Source organism: Lycium barbarum, chromosome 8 (genome assembly GCF_019175385.1).
Source record: "Lycium barbarum isolate Lr01 chromosome 8, ASM1917538v2, whole genome shotgun sequence".
In the NCBI taxonomy this organism is placed as follows: Eukaryota; Viridiplantae; Streptophyta; class Magnoliopsida; order Solanales; family Solanaceae; genus Lycium; species Lycium barbarum.
In genome coordinates this window covers 123,375,458-123,381,457 of record NC_083344.1, presented here as the reverse complement: position 1 = coordinate 123,381,457, position 6,000 = coordinate 123,375,458, and the positions used below count along the sequence as shown (strand labels likewise).

General features: G+C 34.2%; 1 pseudogene; it reads right to left on the bottom strand.

Annotated features, from left to right (window-relative positions):
- Window positions 1–427: 427 nt before the first annotated feature.
- On the bottom strand, window positions 428–3,924 carry LOC132607084 (AP2-like ethylene-responsive transcription factor TOE3; annotated as a pseudogene).
- Between the last annotated feature and the right edge of the window lie 2,076 nt (window positions 3,925–6,000).

Here is a 6,000-nt window from a genome sequence, read left to right as displayed (position 1 = left end):
TACTTCCAATACCATGTAAAGCAACAAAACAAATTTTCACCATTAAAACACTTTCATCAGTTCTTTTCCCTTCATTCAAATTCTCCAAATTGCAGAAAAAAAAACATTAATGCTCATGTCATTCACTCAGTGCCCTGGTCAAATGCACAAGGTCAAAATCGACTCATTAACATACTTCTAGCTGTATTTAGGCTGATTCTACTAGCTGCAGCAACAAATTAACAACTAGTTATCACCATATTAATTTACAAGGAAAAGTCGCGCCAAAGAACACAAATTTTGACAAGATGTCTAAATTGCATAGTTAGTGCTACTGACAACCGTGTGCTTCAGCAGGGGAAAGAGATCAAATTCATAAGCGGTTCTTGCTAATTTCAAGAACCAAGTTTGATCAAGGAAGCCTCTTTAGAAGGTTTAATAAGCCACATAAAAGAAGGAAGACATTTGAAAATGAACCAAACGTTCTCATCAATAATAGTCATATCCGTCGAGGCCCCCCAATACATGATGTATAAGAAAATTGCCAATGAGCACCTTGCAGTCACTTAGTCTCTGTTAAGATTCTTAGCCTAGTTAAACTTTGCAAAGCTAAAATTGTTTAAAAACTCAGTCTTCATCTCCTAACTAAGAGAACTAAACTCAATTTGTAGTAGTCAGATGTGCTGTCCTACTGGTATAAGCATCCTGATCAAACCAAGAAAAGATATTGGGTGGTCGTTATAGGTTTACCAACCAACTACTTCAGCTCCTGCAATAATGATGTGAAAGATTCATGTTGGGGAGTGACGGTGAATGGTGGTAAGGTAGCCCTCCACTTCCAAAGTGCAGTTGATGAGTGGCAGCTAAGGGTGCATTGATTGCTGAATTTCCGAATCCTGATGATGCTGCAGTAGAGAAGAGTGGCATTGCGGGACTCCCACCATAAGTATTTTGGTCTTGCCCCATCCATTTTAAGGAGGTGTCAACTTCCATGCCCTTCTCTATTGCTGTTCCCTGGAGGAGGCATCATAGGATGTTTATTAGGTAAACTGTGCTAACTAAATTCAAAGACAACCACATATGCATTGAGCTAGTGGATAATAACTTGACACTTACCATGCAGGAAAAGAGAATCTTATCTGACCCAGACTATAAACTACATATATACAGGAGGTTAATCTTATTACAATTGCTATTAAAGATGATGCTTCCGAAATCACTGGGAAATTACGGAGTTTAGGCTGACTGCAAGTTTCGTATCCAGTAATTAAGGTAACTGCTTCAAAATTGAATTAAACATAAACGAGCAACATGTAGATGAAACTAGGTAATGAAGGCTACGAGTACTCGAGTAGTGTACCAACCTTATATGCAAAAGAATTGAAAATAATCCAAGCAGTGTTAACAAGAATACCTTAAATGTGGGTAAGAGATTGCCATTCAATCCATTCCAATGGAGGGGATACTGAGTTTGCATATGCTGAAAGTTCCCAACTTGGCTAGTTTTTCCATGTTGATTGTCAGCATAGAAAGAGGGAGATATACCCAAATTTAGATCAAGATTATGACTTGTGCCTGCATCAAATGTAAAGATTGGTAGTGTTCAACCAGCTAAGCAGAGCTAAAAGAAAAAGAGACAAACATAAAGGCGGTGTCTGGAAAAGTGTGTAAGACTTGATATTACCTCTAATATCAGCCTCAGAACTCAATACCCCTTCGTATGTGCTTAGTTCAAAGTTGGTGACTGCCTCCTTCCCATTGCATTTTATAGCAGCCTTATCATATGCCCTGATCAAGCGCCAAAGACCAAGTTCAGTCAATGTTGAGAGGTTAACCATATACTATAAAAAGGAATGAAGAGTCAGGTCATGATCATTGGACCTTGCAGCTTCTATCTCACTGTCGAATAGTCCAAGATAGATATACCTGCAGGCACATAATGTAAGGTAACTGGTTAGCAATACTCCCTCTAGCTTATAAAGATCAGCCTATCATATGGTTAGATAGTGAGAAACTTGAAACAGCCATATTAATAATAGTGCGACATTTCTAAGCCACGTTGAAACACGTGATCACTCACTTCTTTCCAAGAAGCTGCCCCATCCTTGCTTCCCATCGACCACATTTATGCAGAGTGACTCCCCTATATTTTGAACTTCCTCTAGAGAAGCCATTGCTCTGACGACGAAGTATGTGCACAAACTCTTCTTTGCTAAAGTTCTTCATCTACATACCAGTCAAAGAAAATTACATTAAACAGCAATCATATTCCTAATTGAGAAAAGGACTTCAACTTGAAGTAATGACGGGATTAGCAACTTCAACCAACCTGCTTCAGATCTTCTTCATAATCACTGATGTTAAAATTCATATCTGCATCAAGTCCTCGGAATTTAATTGCAGCACGGTCATATGCCCTGCAATTTTTAAAGAAAAACTCAGTACTATAACTATCCAAGCTCTTTCTCTTGAGAAGTAAAAAAACTAACAAATGGAGTTAAGATAAAACTCATTCTACATTATATAGTACCTAGCAGCAGCATGTGCAGTGTCAAAACCCCCTGTGAATACAAGGCCCAAATGCAAAAACAAAGCTCGCAGTCAGCAAATCAATTCATGAATAAAGCTGGAATAAACTTTATACCAATAAAACATGAGGTTAATTATAAATACAGTTGCTTACCCAAGTAAAGTTGTTTCCCACAATCCCTGTAAAGTCCATAAAAAAGCTGCTCAGAGTGGCAATAAAACATTTACGAATTGCTATCCAAACTTAAAAAGCAGCTCATTATTGCTGCTAGATAGAACTAATAAACCCAAGAAACAACTGCTATTTAAAAAGTTCAGTAATTTTTTTAAGTAACTCCGTGTAGGTGTTAGCATAACTGCATAAGTTTTAGCATAACTGCATAAGTTCAGCATGTTAAAAAATGAGAGAACAAAAGTTCTGTCCTGCCTTAAGCATGGATAAGTGAAGAGTGCCGCAGTGGTTTGGCGGCTAGTATATGGGCAGCGGAGTGCACAAAGCATCATCCGGGGAAGGGCCGCACCTCAAAGGGCGTGATGTAGACAGCCTAACCTAATGCAAGCATTAATGGCTGGTTCCACGGCTTGAACCCGTGACTTATACGGAGACAACTTCATTGAAAGAACACTAGCTCTATTAGCTCTAGAATATTGAAATACAAAGTGATGATGACTAACCAGATGTGAGATTCCCATCTTCCAGTCCTTCGATAGAATGTAACTCCACGATATTGAGAACTCCGAGACCTCGGTCCTCTTCTACTCTTCTTCGCCTATCAAAAAAGTATTACCCAACGTATATGTTAGTAAACATAGCTAAGTGACTTTGATGAAAAAAAAAAAAGTCAATAGTTATGTGATCATCAGTGAAAATTTACCTGTAATTTCTGCTCAGGAGTTTTAAAGATCCTCTGTTCATTCACTAATGGAAACAACTCCTTTATTGCAAATCCACCATGATCCCCAGTTTCTTCGTAATCATTATTGGATTTCAGTATATCAAATGCATAACATGAATGCTCTTCAATGGAGGAATTATTGGAGGTTTCCATTTGAGTGAATTCTAGAGGAACATCATCAGAAGTAAGATTAAGGTCAAACATCTCAAAATTCCCCCCCACTACAGTAAATTTGATCTAATGGGTACCTCACTAATTACAGAAGGAGAATTTAAGAAAGGAAAAAGAAGTTAATTAAAGAATGAGGAATTTGATCAGTTGGGTTTCCAGGGATACAGGAAAATGGCTAATGGGTATGAAGAAGAAAGGAATAATACTCATTCACACACTACACAAAGGCATTTCTTGCGTATGTACACATTCTAATATATATATATATATATAGAGAGAGAGAGAGAGAGTGTAAAAAAGTTTGATGAAATGAGAATTGCATTTGTTTTTGGAGGAAAAAAGATGGAGATTACAGGGGCAACACGGAATTTTGTCACTCTCTAACGGAAAAAAATAATTGGAAATTTTGTTGGGTTTCTGAGGAGGTATAACAGTGTGATTCAGTGGCGGAGTCAGAATTTTTACATAAAAAATTCAAAAATATGAAAAAATAAATACATGAAGAGTTCAAAATCTATTACACACACATAAAAAAAAAGTAAGTTGATATATACAATATAATTTTTCGTCCGGCTCCACTCCTGGTGCGGCTTCCAAAAGCAAAGGGCGCTTCCTGTTATATAGTGTTATGAAATTCTTTTGTACCCCCACGACGTAGAGCGTGATTCTCGCTCGAATGATTTTAAAGGCCCGTTTGGACTTACGAATATTTCACTTATTTTTTAAATAACTATCTGGTTATATGAAGGTGAGATTTCAAGTTTGAAAAACTGGTTTAAACTACTTTTTTTTTCTCACAAAACTTCATTATTTTTTCAAATGAAATGCATGTTCTATTTTCAAGCAATTTTTTCAACTTCAATTTAAATATTATTCCTCCCGTTCCATTTTATATGAGGGTATTTAACTGAGCATGAAGTTTAAGAAATAAAGAAAGACTTTTAAATTTTGTAATCTAAAATATACCATAGAAATTTGTATGATTATAAATCATTTCTTAAAAGATAAAAAAATAAATTTAAAGTTTAATTATTACTAAATATTTAAAAAAATGATTCTTTTGGGGACTATAAAAAAAGAATGTTACATAAATTAAGACGTAAGAAATATTTTTTTTGTAAAAGAAATATCACCAAATTCATATCCAAACGCCTATTAATGTTTCACAAATTTATGAAAATCTGTAGACAAGCTTATATGGTATTGACCAAATTGAGAAGTAGCTCAATGATACTATCAAGTCACTCCTAAGATGTGATCCGACGATAGATAGAAGTAGTAGGGACCTTTTTTCCTTATTAGGAATATTCAACACCTGTTAATTACAAGTCATGCATAAAATGATTTGTCAAAATTGGACTTCATTTACTAACATTTGCCTATGACAATGATAAGAAATATTATACAGAAAGCTTGTAAGGATTAAAAACATAATGAAAATGCTTAAAAGGAATTGAATCGATTGTCCTCTCCTAACTACAATCTGAACATGCGTAAACTCTTATCTCGAAAAAGTTTAGTCATGATAAAGTGAAGGTTGGAATAGTACAATAATGACAGGTTCACATCTCGATATGTTTTTTAACTGCCAATTTTTATTATTATTTATGGATCAATCACTAAGCTATTTTATTGACAGTAAAATAATTGAAAAACAGTCCAAATCCCCTATACATAAACTCTAATGTTATGTTTTCCTAAGTACATCATTTTTTGAGTAAATATTCATGCCAATCGGGTATATAACATATGAATTGATGAATAATATTTGTTTGTATATACACTTTAATCATGATTAATTAATGCATATTTTTACTATATTAAATCACTTAATCATGATATACACTTGCTGCATTAATATACACTCTTAATTTATTCACTAATAACTCCTTGCTTCATTCCAATTTTCACCCCCCCCCCCCCCCCGCCCCAACTTTGTTTTAAAAATAAAATTCCCTCCTTAACTTTGAACAATAGATACGCTCCCCTCTTTATCCTATGCAATCACTATTTCACCCTTGTTTTTTTTCAATCCTCCAATTATGTAATACATTTTTATTTATATATAATATATATTTTTTAATTTAGGTACTTATAGACTCTTATTTAAGTTCATTAACATTATAAGTAGAATAATACTTTTATGAATTTGTAACAAAATTTTGTGCTATTTTTATGATTGTTATTTCAATATTATATGCAGTAAGTATGTATTTACTATTTATGTATGTACATGCATGTGTGTATATTTAAGTTTCACTTTTCTCTTATTCTGTACTACTGAATGTGTCCGCACTTTACGCGGTTATAAAATATATTTCTTTGACAATTATATATAAAATATTTAATGAAAAGGAAAATTATAAAGGTATCATAGATAATTGGAATAATCATAAAATTCCTACATTTAATTTAAAACAATTGG